The following is a 13289-nucleotide window of genomic DNA, read 5'->3' as shown; positions in this document are numbered from 1 at the left end:
AATACTCCAGTAGACTTGTTTGATGTTTCAGAGATGCTGTATTTAGAAAGAATAAACACATCTTAATGAAAAAGGAGAACACCCGGCACCGTAAAATGTCAAAAAAGTGGACTTAGAATTTCATTTACTATCGTTCTTGCTTGACCCAATCTCACCCCTATTTTCAATATTTAGACATCGTACCGAAAAAAATGATTTTTTGTGGGAAAATCAAACAGATTCCGGAAAATACCTGTGATGTGTAATGAAAAGACTTTCAACATTCTACTAATACAACGATAGAGGCTAGAGTACATGCGTGATACTTTGTACAGGAGAAATTTAATATTGTAAATTTTATCTAGTTTCAACATGCAAGTTTATTAATGTAGTACACAAAAACTACTATTTCTAAAAATGTGTATTGTTATGAATTATGTGTAATAATATGTTCCCTAACATATGAATTATTGATTTTAGTAATATCAGCGTTATTAGCTGAAATATTTCACAAAACATATTTTTCCGTTTTGACCCAATCTCGTCCCCTAGACCCATTGTCACCCCCATCGACGCTACGTTTAAAATTAGTATATTTTATACAAAGTAGTGGGCTTCATAGCCGTGCGGTTAGTGTCACCAGGCATTTATCTGCATCTTGCTAAGGAGTGTGGGTTCGATTCCCGCTTCAACCCGAAACGCTTTTCATGAGGAATGTTTTCCGACTGTGCCACTGGGCGTTGCATGCTAGTCCGTTGTTTAGTGTGGTGCTTCTTTCAAAGGGCAAAATGCCCACTGGAAGCAACAACGTGTCGGTGTATTTCTTTTAGAAGTAAATGAAGTTTTGGGTCCTGGGACGAACGATGAGCTCTCGTTCGGCGAACAATATTGAATGATAGGCGTGAAAATACCATGGATCACATCACCAATCAAATGCGAATCTCTGATTTTCAACTCATCCCACTAACGCAATATCCTTTCCATGACAACTGTGGGGATACAGATGATTCTTCAGTCTCTAGTAGCAATATTTGTTTAATTAATATTCTTTTCTTTCTTCAATCACTATGAGGACATGGCCGGCGCCTTGATTGACTTGTCAATTTTGAGCTCTCAAATGGTAAGCCCCATTCATTTTTTTTTGTGCAAATTTGATTGTTATGGTTAATCACTGTGTAGCAACTACAAATTCGTACGGTCATCTATAATAAAGTATATATTATAAGAAGTATGTTTGTATCTTACCAAATGTTAATACCTTATTTGAATCAAAAGGATTTGCAAAAGCTTATAAGCTAAAGACTTTGTTATTATTAATTTAACATCGGAGTGCATAATATGAGTTCGTAGCCAGAACACATCTTTCATCTCGCGTCACATTTCATTACGGAGCCCAGTCAACTATTTATAATGCATGCAACCGCATTACAGCAATATTTTCCTTAACGTCAATTTTCCCGCTCAGTCAGTTATTATGCGGTGAAATTGGCTTATCCTGTAAGGAGCATTTTGCATAACACAGTACGCTTATTAGCGAGAATTCACCACGTGCGAGCATGTGGGTAGTAGAAACGGTGTACGGTTACTCCGGCAACTCTCTTTGTCGTAGCCATCATCCAGCAGCCGGTCCCTAAGGGAAACTACCCACTGCCAGCTAGCGCGGAATCCACGGGCTTGCGAATGAGTCGAACAAGGCGCTCCTTTACCTGAAAAGTCTTCATTCGGCATAGATGTGTGGTATGCTGGCAGGCGCTGTATGATTATTTGTCTTTCATAAGTTTTCACCTTTGACTGCTGTTGCTGCAGCTAGATCAGGCTGAGTTCGTATCTATACCGCGAACCAGCTACACTCTTCCGCCCCATGATGGATGGATGTGCTTGAATGGTTAGTGATGGCTCACAAGAGGGGTGGGGTGTTACCGTTGCCATGTTGATTTACGTTGTAAGCCCGAATGCTGAAAATTCACATAATTCCTGAGGAAAGCGGTTCCATTCGAGAATCAGTCGGAGCTAGACTTAGAAGGTTGCCCATGTCATCTTTTGGCTGCAGGAGATGCTGTGATGGCCTCATATGTAGAGTTTTTGTACAAAATAACGGCAAGCTGGTGGAGGAAGGGGAGTGATGAGCGCTTTGAGACTTTCTTTTAAGCATAAAACACATTACAACCGAAGGAAACCCGCACCCCAAAAACTGCATTTAATGAATACCGCGTGCGTATATGGTTTGGCATATGTGAGCCTTCGTTGCGCAACGTTTGGTTCGCAAGGATTCGTTGCTGTCTTGTAGGGAGAAAGTTTTCCGCGATAGATGATGGTAGGCACCCGGGCCCGCTTCCATGGCTTCCTGCATGTTCTTTTAATTAAATTAAAATTATATCCGCATGTCTATTGGTATAGCTGGCAGGCAGAATCCTGCCTGGTTGGACTTGTGCCAGTACGTGTATGGCGGGGTCTAATACTTCTCTGATATGAGCAACTTTTATCTCTCCCTTGACGACATAAACTACCAACTTTGAAACAGGCAAAGTTCACTGCTAGGAAGCGACCATCATTTCATTGTATTTTAACTGACAGTTCTTAGTTCCACATCTAACTTATAAAGACTTGTCAATATTTCGACCATACGAAGCTGAGATCTGACTCTTCACAAGTGCTGCAAAAGTTGGCCATACCTGTTTATTATTTATTGTCGTGAATCATGTTTTTAGACCCTTTAGCTATTTAGAGTGTTTTATGCGCTAAATTCAATAATGGACCAATGCACGAATTCACCAATTCGACGTTTGAGCGGTGCCGAATTCACTCGTTGCCATGGTCACGTAAATAACACGGCATCGCTCAAACGTCAAATGGTGAACTCGTGCATCGGTCCATAGGTTAGATGAACCAATGGCATCTATAAGAATAATAAATGAACACATTATTTTTGTAACGGGAAATAACGACTGTTTACTTTACGAGAAAAATAACTTCATCGCAGTAACTTGCGGCATGTTAGCGAAAAATGATACCTCCATCTATGGACCAATGCATGAGTTTACTAGTTGACTTTTGAGCGGTGCCGTGTTATTTATGTGGCTATGGCAACGAATGAATTCGGCACCGCTCAAACGTCAAATTAGTGAACTCGTGCATCGGTCCATTGATGTACTGTTCATTTTTGGTTTTGGTTTATTTTTAAATTGTTTTCCAATTGATTGGTATTCGTTGTATTCTTATGAGATCCTCTACTATAGTATCACTTTACCGTAACTATTGGTAAAACGATAAAACTTCAAGCATTTTCGAAGGTATTTGATCAATAATTAAGCAGGGTAAATGTTCTAATAGCGGAGGTACTTAACACGAAATAAATTCATTTAACTGCTCTAAATTCAAAAGCGTAATAAATGTACATAACATTGTTGCATAAGGACGTAATCACCATCTACTTAATAAAAATATCGATTTCATCGCAGTAATCAACCGCATGCCAGTGAAAAATGATACCTCTACCAATAAAAATTGGTACACTGTTGAATAAATTGCGGTATATTTATTCTTTTGTATCCATTGCTTTCTTGATCCTCCATTATGGGAATACTTTACCGCAACTATTGGTACAAGTTTGAATAGTTCAAGTAGTTTTTGTGTTACTTTATCTCATAATTGACAAGACAATGGGCAGCATGCTGCAGTAATACAGGCGTGAAACAATTCTGACGAAATGTTTCATCGGCTGCAGCGGGAGTTGAACCACCTCTCCATGACGCGATGCGCTTACTGCTTGACGACACTAAGACGTACGGCTATAAAGCTCACAATACACCATTAGATCATTTACCCTACATTCATCAGATTTGAAACACATCTTGATAGGTTGAGTAACGATAATGGACCAATGTACGAATTCATTATTTGACGTTTGAGTGGTGCCGTGTTATTTATGTGACCATGGAAACTAGTGAATTCGGCACCGCTCAAACATCAAATTATTGAAGTCGTGCATCGGTCCATGGACCAATGCAGGAGTTCACTAATTAGACGTTTGAGCGGTGCCGAATTCACGCGTTGCCATGGTCATATAAATAACATGGCACCACTAAAACGTCAAATCGTCTATGGTCAAATAGTGAACCCGTGCATAGGTCCATGGAATGAAAATGTTATTTTACTTCTAATTCTCATGGTTTACTACAATTAGTTTTTTTTTTAATGGATTACTTCCATCCCAATGGACATGTGCACGAGTTTACGAATTTGACGTTTGAGCGTTGCCGAATTCACTCGTTGCCATGGTCGCGTTAATAACACGGCACTGCTCAAAAGTCAAATAGTGAACTCGTGCATAGGTCCATACTCTTCCACATTACTCGATGCCTATTTGTAGCTTCATCGCCTTCAGGTTCTGGTGTGTCAAGATTTGGTAAAACCGTCGGCAGCTCAATGTTTAGTGTTGACGTACTTCAGCTCGATTACTAAATTCTCCAGCGAATCGTTCACGAAGTGGTATCGTATATCCACGAGCTTCGTTCGAGGGTTATACGATCCGTTCTTGGTAACGCAGATCGCAGATTGTTTGTCACATAGGATATCCATCTTCCGCTTGCCGAAAATCTGCTCCAGTATACTGTGTCACCACAACGCCTCTTGATTGGTCCTCGACATTCCCATGTGCTCGGCCTAGCACGACGATAGCGAAACGGACGGACGCTTCACGTTCCAGATAATAGCTTCACCTAGCAACCAGAACACGTAGTCTGTCGTTGATTTCCTGGTGTCTACGTCTCCCCCCCCAATTTGCATCTGCGTAGCCGGCTATTTCTGGATTTCCATTATTCCGGTAACACAAACGATTGCTAACGGTACCTCGTAGATATCGGAAAATTCGTTTGACCGCCTCCCAGTGCTTCCGCCCTGGATTGCTGCTGTACTGGCTTGCTGCAATATCTACGTTGCTGGTGTTGAGTCTTGAAACCTGGGAAAGGTTTATTAAATTTCCGATGGCTTCATTGTATGGTACATCCCTTATGTCGTCTTTTTCTTGTTTAGTTTTTGGACACATCGACTTGTCCGATCTCGATCCGGGTTCAAACGACGTAGCCACAGCATAGCAATTTGTCATTTGGAACTTGTCCAGCATCGCTTCTATATAGTTTACCTGGCCAAGAATCATATTTAACTCGATCTCTTCTTATCCGCAGGTCCAAGCAGTACTTCGCCTCCACAAGGTCATTCATATGGAATTGTTCACACAAGAACTTCTTCAAGGCCTTCTTTAGCTTTTTGTTGTTACTGAACAGCAAAAAATCGTCTTTGTCGCCTTCAACCTTGAATTAAAAGCCCTTTCCACCGTTCCAGACCGAATTCTCGGTCTTCTTCACCCAGTGTGCCCTGTAGAAAGACAGTTACGTCGTACGTCTGGTCGATCTCCAAATCGTACTTGGCCACCATCGCCATAAGGTACCGAATCGTTGAGTACCTCACCAGAGGAGCGTTTTAAAGAACAACATAATGATTTTGAACGCGTTTAAATGCTCAAGCATTTCTTTTAGCCGTAAGCACACCATCACAGAATTCAACTACATAGGAGAATATACTCTGAACCGCGTGAAGTCGATAAAAGATTTAGCAGTTATGGTAGATTATCAATTGACATTTAATGATCATATTTCAATTATTGTTTCGAAGGGACTTAGAATCTAGGTTTTATATTTCGCGTTGCCAAATACTTCTCTGATATTCACTGCCTCAAATCGCTTTACTGCTCTTTAGTACGCTTCGTTTTAGAGTATGCAGCAATTGTGTGGGCTCCTTTTTACCTGAATAGCATTCAACGCATTGAATCCATTCAACGCAAATTTTTGCGGTTTGCGCTACGGAGTTTGCATTGGAGAGATCCTTTGCATCTTCCTAGCTACAGTGACAGATGACAATTAATACATTTGAACCTGCTATCCACACGTCGAGGCGTAAACTTCTTTTTGTATCAGATTTGATTCAATCTAGAAACAAATGTTGTTGTAAATTATTACATTTTAATAAATAACTTATACAAAAACAAACAATTAGGTATCATAAATTTCACACATACCGTCAAACGGGGCTTCTTTTGACATTATTTCCACATTCTTTAACTTTGAGGATTTGTAACTCTTAGAATTATGGATAGATGTTGATAATTTTTGCCTATATTTAAGTTGTATATGTACGTAACAAATGTGTAAAATATGAGGCAAATCCATCAAAAAATAACAAAAATGCTTGAATAGCGAAAAAAGTGTGTCCTTCAGGTTAAAAAAGGGGCTACTTTGGACATTTTCACAATTTGCTAATGAAATGATTTTTCCTTATAACTTTCAAACCGATTCAATAGATTGTCGTCCACTGTGATGTTATTGAACGTTTTTCATTGATAAACTTAATGTAGAAAATTGCAAAGCTAGAATCAATTACAAATATATAACAAATTTCAACGAAACATGCCATTTACTATTCTCAGTTTGCAGTATGAAACTTAAATTTTCAACTTCCTCTTAAATGGAACTATCAATTACAAATGCTCGATATTCAAGTTGACATAAACGAACGACGTAACTACTAGGTACTGCGATGATAAATGAGTTATGTACAAAAACTCTTTTTTTTTTCTTACTTTTATATGAACGATATGTTGAAGAATCACATTAATACCGATAACTAATTCCATACCAGTAAGTAATTTTCATTAAAAACGCAATCTATTAAGTAAAGTTTAGCAAGATCGCAAAGAAGTAGCTTCTGTAATATGCTTTTAGCTTCTTAGCAGTTTAGAGCTGGTTTAATTTAAGCATTTGAAGGATGCAACTGTTCTGTACTACAAATTCATGTAAAATATGACGAAAAATAGTTTTTTAGAGATTATGTTGTGAATTTGGCATTGGTACGTATTGAAATATGTGTGTTTTATGTCTATTCACTTTTACAAACATTTTTTATTATTTTTTATGTTGTGAAATACACAAACCAAAACATTATGATATAATAAAAGTCGCAAAAATGAGACCTTTGATCAATTATTTTAATAAAACAACAATTTTAAGCAAAACAAATCACAAGATTTTCATGAAACATGACGATTCGATAGTTTTGTGATGCTCCCAATAAGTTTCCACGACATGGGAAAAATTCAAACAATGTTTGTATAGCCAATGTTTTATACCTTGTGAATATTTTTTCGGGCTTTTTTGAAAGGTTTTCTTGTTTATCCTGTTATTGTTGATGTTGTTCCAAGAAAAAAATCATGCCTAGTGTTAGAGCATGTATTGGTTAATAAAAGTGCTGAAGACACAAAATTGCTCAGATTAATATTTACGCTGCTAATAAATACAAAACGGGCTACTTTGGACAGCCCCTGGAATCAAAAGTAGCCCCGTCCGACGGTACGTTTAATAATAAGTTTGAGATTCAATAATTTTAAACATATTTTTAATTGGAAGAAGCTAATTGTAAAATGCTAAGTCCATAAAGGGAAATACGGAAAATTGCTCCAGTGTGACAGAATAGCTTAGGTGGTTTTTAAAGGATTTACTACAAAAAATATCGTTAATTTCTATTCGTTTTTTATAAAGAACAATGATTTACGTTAATATGGATGGAATTATTACTGAATGAATTTTTATCTAACATATGTTTTGCAACTCCGAATATTTTACGGAATTTAGACCTGGGAGGAAATCTCTACATTACTTTGAAAATTTGATGATTAATTCTTGATGGATTTTCAGAAATCAAGAGGTATACATAAAAGAAACCTACAGTTTTTCAAAACTCTTATAAATATTATAATTTCTTTTAGATTCTTTGAAACGTTGCTTTTTGGAGTATGAACTTTTTTTTGGTACGATGTTGCTCCAGAAATCGTCAATTCAAGGATGAAGAAACATCAAAACATTGAACAATGTAAAAACAATAGAGATGAATGACTACATGATAATTGAAACCTCTTCAAAGAATAAACAAATTTTCAAGAAGCTTCATCAGAATCTTCTTTTCAAATTATCCGTGAAATCTTACAGAATTCCTTTTTTGATTTCTGGGTTCCTCAGAATTCTACCAGAAAGCCTCTAGGAATTCCGACTTACAATTGCACAAGAATTCAATTCCTTAATATGGAGAATTGGTAAAACCATTTCTTAAGTAAGTTCTGAGCAATATCCTTTCCTTATATAATTCTTTACCATTTTTTTTTATAAATCCTTTCCAGTTATTTTGCTATGTGCCACAGATTCCTTGCCCGCCTTGCTAATTTCAGAAGCAAAAATATGCCTGGGGCTCTTCAACAATTTTCCTCTGAAGTAAAATTTACAGAAAAAAAACATAGGATATTTCTAATGACTTTTGATAAACTTTGCGAAAGAATGTGTCTTTTTTATATAATTTTTTTTAAATATAAATGAATTTGACAGAACCATTTATTTTTTGGAGGAATTGTGGAGGAAAACATTAAACTTTGAAAGTTTAAATATTTTTTTAGTTAAATCCGGAACTTATTTGAAAATAAACTCAGGAGGAACTCACAATGAAAGTATGAACAAATCTCATAATATTATTTGACTAATTTATAAGAGATGTGTAGCAAAAGATATGAAGCCACTCTTCCTTGGAGAATTTGATTGTTCTTTAATTTCAGAGTACATAATACATTTCTTTGGAAAAACGAAGTTTTCAAAGAATCAAAGAAATAATTTCGTGCTGGAATAAAAAAACAGCTTTGACTGTTAATAAATCTTCGAGATGTTTAGTAGAATACCTATAACTTTGACTGATTTTGCTGGATTGTTTTTAGAAGCCTAAGCCAGGCTGAAACTCATTGAAAATACCTGTTATGAATTAGGCCTTAATTTTCACCAAAAATTCCAGCTATATTTTGAATAAAAAGTTTCTTTAGTAATTTTAGTTAATTTAGTTAATGTATGGATTTATTTAGAAAATTTTTATTAGGGCAATCATCATCACTGGACATCTCGAGCAGGGCATCCTCCAAAAACATGGGAAATTATCATGCAGTGAATATGCTGCTTCATGCTATAACATTTGAAACAGTATTGTTCATTATTCAGACGAATTTAAGGAACTGAATTTCCAGGATACTAACGCGTTTTAGTATCATTGTATTTTTTTTGCAATGGAGATGTCGAAAAATTGCGATTATCGCACGCAGCAATACGCTGGTGATAGCTGTAATAACGATTCACGAAGAATCTTGGCCAGGACTCGTCAAGAATTCTGGTCAAGATTTGTCAAGAATCCTGATTACAGTTCGTCAAGAATCCTGGTCAAGATTTTGTCAAGATTCATGGTCAGGATTCATCAAAAATCCTAGTCAGTATTCGTAAAAATGCTAGTAAGACTTTTTTTTAAGAATGCTGGTGAGGATTTGTCAAAATTCGTGATCAGGATTCATAAAGAATCTTGGTCAGGATTCGTCAAGAATCCTTGTCAGGGTTTGTCAATAATCCTGGTCAGGATTAATCAAAAATCTTGCTCAAGATTCTTCAAGAATTCTAATCAGAATTCGTCATTTAAAAAATCATGAACTTTGAGTTTTTGAATTGTATAAATCTATTATATTATGAAAATTCTCTACTGGAACCTATTCCACATCATTCGGTATGGTTAGGTACATCTTGGTCTATCATTGGTTCTACGACACTGTTAAAATTCTTTTCTATATGAAAAATCATTGAGTTTGAGCTTTCGAATGATATAAATACATAAAATTACGAAAATGTCTACTCAGTGCCCTACCGGAACCTATTCAGGTTATCCCGTTGTGGCCAATTCTATATTAGACCACCTTTTGTTCCTCGGTACTAAACAGATTTAAAACTAAACTCACCGTTGTTGCCAAAATCCTGCGAAATTGTTGACAAAGGTGACCGGGGAGATTCTGGCTCGGACAGCTGTGTGTACAGCACACAATATTCGGAAGCATCATCATCAAAGAGTTCTACTTCGAAATCCTCCTTCTCTTACAGATCCATGCTTTCTGTCGGATTATCCGGATCTTTCATGTCTTCCGTATCATCTCCCATGCTTTCCGCAAATTCCATACATTCCGGTTCTTATATGGCTTCCGGATGATTGGATGCTGCTTTCGAGTCTGGAAATGCATAGGAAAAAGCAGAACTATGAAACATATCATCCTGGCAGCAAAGTATGTTTTCTTACCGGCAACAAAGTTCTCGTCCATTAATTCGGTCATATTATTTTGCTTGAAGCTTTTCAAGAAACAATTGACAAACAAATAGGTCCAGGTTAACCGTGTTCCTCCGGACACTCCCATTTTGTTTTTCTCGACCCTGCAACAAAATCATATTTATATGAGTCCTATGTTTTTAGTGTTTCAGAATTGAAAATACATTACCTGTATCTTCTGGACAAATTGTGGATCCGGTTGCGCAATTCGGTTGGAGTCAAGCGGATGCCATAGCTCCGTAGTTGCTCACACATTTTTAAGTAAATATGGGAGTTCTTGCAAGTTTTGCGCAAGGCGTCCACATTTTCACTCCACACATCGATGACTTTGTTGATTTCATCGGAATTTTTAATAACTTTTTCGCACTAATCTTCTCGATCTTTTTCGTCACCTTCTTGGAGCTCATTTTCTTCGGCACTACAGCTAATTAAATTGATTTCAAACAATTTAATAGATTTTAAGTGTAATCGTAACTTACGATCTCGCTAGTGCTTGATTGTATTGTATTTTTGTTTATGTTTACTTTTCACAAACGTCAAGCGAATGGAAATTTTTAGTTCACGGTTTCACTACTGGCTGGAAAAAGCGCTGATGGCACTTCCATTTGCTGTACATTGGTACAGTACAACGCCCGCAAACCATGATACGGTACTAAGATGCTTGCGTGATACCACCGTGATAGGTGACAGACATATGATATCACGGTGTGCAGTGGTTTTGGTATCACATGTCTGTCATAAGTTTAAGCCCTAGTCTGAACGTAGTATAAAGATTGATAGAATAACGAGTTGAAAGTCAGTCGAATGAACAATGGTCAAAAAAAAATGATTGATTATCAAGAAATTGTATATTGTGATTGAAATGTAAGTAAAGATGATTTGAGAGAAAAATGTGAACCCAGTAGAATCTAATTCTATTATGAAAAGTATAAGCTCATGAATATCAAAGTGACGTCAATTATTATCGTACTTTAAGCTAGTTTCCCAAAGTTCCATCACCTTTCTCCTCATAGGGAGCCGAACCCAATTCTTGGCACTTTTGATTCACTTCGGCAGTGGGGTTTTTTGAAAGCTACAAAGCTCATATTTGGCCACAACATGCGGCGTAGTGAAGTGCTCCATTTTGCAAAGTTTCAGATAATTCGGCCGAGAAAAACCCTCCATGCCAAAGTGAATCATAGAAGTACCCAAGTGATTCTGCACCCTACATATAAGAGTGATAAAATTTCTATGCGTTCCCAACTGTCCAATGAACTAAAGGACTAAACGCAAACACCATGTGTATTCAGTGGTTACCATGACAAGTCAACCCTTTCCTAATTGTTAAACCCATGTGTGGGTGGGATTGGGATATGTATTCGGACGTCTTCCTACATTGCCTCTCACATATGTGCCGAGAACTTTCGGGCACAAAATGGCTCCACCAAAACAGAAAACTAAAATAGGAAAGCAGTGAAGGCTTTCTTGATTAACTTTGCCGAAATTAATTTAATTTTTGCTGTTTTATTAAAATTAGAAAGACGCTTTTACCCAGTACGGCTTTTACGGTGGGTATGTGTCGTTTCGGGCCTTCACAGGGAAGGAGGCAATGGCGAAAGGCTTATATCGTTTCGCATCGGGGAAAATATTATCATGGCATAGGAATAGGATAGTCATCACTCGCTTATCCAAAAACAGTCAACAAAATAATTTGAGAAAAGTAATAATTGAGTAAAGCTTACCAATATGAAATTGCAGAACAGCATTGAAGAATGTATTTTTTTTGACAAAAAAAGTTGCGAAAAAAAAAACATTACAAAATCTGAAATTAGTTCAGGAGAATTAGATATTTTCCAAGAAAAAAGTGAATGTAAGCACAAAAATAACAAAATTTTCCATGGACAAATAACGAATTGCACTTGAAATCTTTAAAATAGCAATACTTTTAACAGATTTTATTAGAAACTTGTTGGCTCTGTGGTGTTTTTTTTATTTTACAGTTGGTGTTTTCAACGTTCAGGTTCAAATTTTCACTGGAAATTTTTTGTTGTGTAGTGATATGTAATTTTATATTTTCTTGAACGTTTTCAATTTTTTGTGCCATTTTCAAAGTTTTTAAAGTTAATTTTCAATATTTTATTGCTTATTTTCAAGTTTTTTTTGCTGATTCACTATTTTTCATGAGGGCATCGATTGATCTTAGTTACTATTTTTCAATATGTAATTGCCTTTTCATATCGGTTTGCCGAATTATCCTTCAACACTTTTTTGAATTTTGCAATTGCTAAAATTGTTCTTATTATTGCTTACGTTTAATTATTTTATTGGCATCTCTATGATAAAACTTAGAGTGTTCCCTTTCTTTAAATGCTCGATAGCTTGCCTGCCGTTTCGTATCTTCCCGGTTCGGGTGGTGCCACTCATCTCGGCAGTGGTGATCCTCTTCTAGCCTTATGTGTCTAGTGTGGCTCCGACGATGTTGAGGATGTGCTAGGACAACTTGGACGATGCCTTGCTTTTACTCGCGTCGTTTCGGAGTGGGCTCATGTGTGAAGTTTTCCGAAATGGGAGAGTTTTAGCCGAAATTAGTTTTTGTCGAAATTGAAAATTTTGAATGTGATTAAATTTTAGTGTGTTTGTGTGGAGCCTCTTTGCGGGGGCGGGTTTTGCTTGTGTGAGGACTCTCCAGGGAATGTGGGAGGTCTTTACGGGGTTGAAATATTTACGCTTGAAAATTGGTTTTATTTAATTAGGGAAAATTTTGAAGATTAGGTAATTTGAAGTTTGATAGACTGATCTAATTCTGCTTATGGCTGGTCAATAAATAGCGCGAGAAGATTACATTATATTAGCGTATCCAAATTTATATATGACGTTAAAATGGTACATTGAGTACACTTATGAAGAACGATATTTGAAAAAAATCTTCGATGAAATCCATGATCAAATGTTTCAATAAATAATATTTTTTTTCTCTCATTAGTGTTTGTTTTCAAACATAACATTTACAGGGGAGAGCTAGTCTATAGAAAGTTCAAGGTGTCCTTGGGATTGTGGACAATTGAAAACATGTCCGAAACTATTGAACAAATCAAAACAGACAGGAAATTATT

At 36.6% G+C, this 13289-nt stretch overlaps 1 long non-coding RNA gene across 1 annotated transcript in view; it reads right to left on the bottom strand.

The window, feature by feature from the left end:
• Window positions 1–10678, bottom strand: part of LOC5580139 — a 50319-nt gene extending 39641 nt beyond the window's left edge. Inside the window, exons 1-3 of the long non-coding RNA XR_002502423.1 lie at window positions 10367–10678; window positions 10171–10301; window positions 9839–10102 (exon numbers count right to left, since the gene is read on the bottom strand). This is a non-coding gene — a long non-coding RNA (uncharacterized LOC5580139). The remainder of the gene's footprint in view (window positions 1–9838; window positions 10103–10170; window positions 10302–10366) is intronic.
• Window positions 10679–13289: the final 2611 nt, after the last annotated feature.

Source organism: Aedes aegypti, chromosome 3 (assembly GCF_002204515.2).
Source record: "Aedes aegypti strain LVP_AGWG chromosome 3, AaegL5.0 Primary Assembly, whole genome shotgun sequence".
Lineage (NCBI taxonomy): Eukaryota > Metazoa > Arthropoda > Insecta > Diptera > Culicidae > Aedes > Aedes aegypti.
The sequence above is the reverse complement of the archived record's forward strand: the minus strand, read 5'-3'. Positions and strand labels throughout refer to the sequence as shown.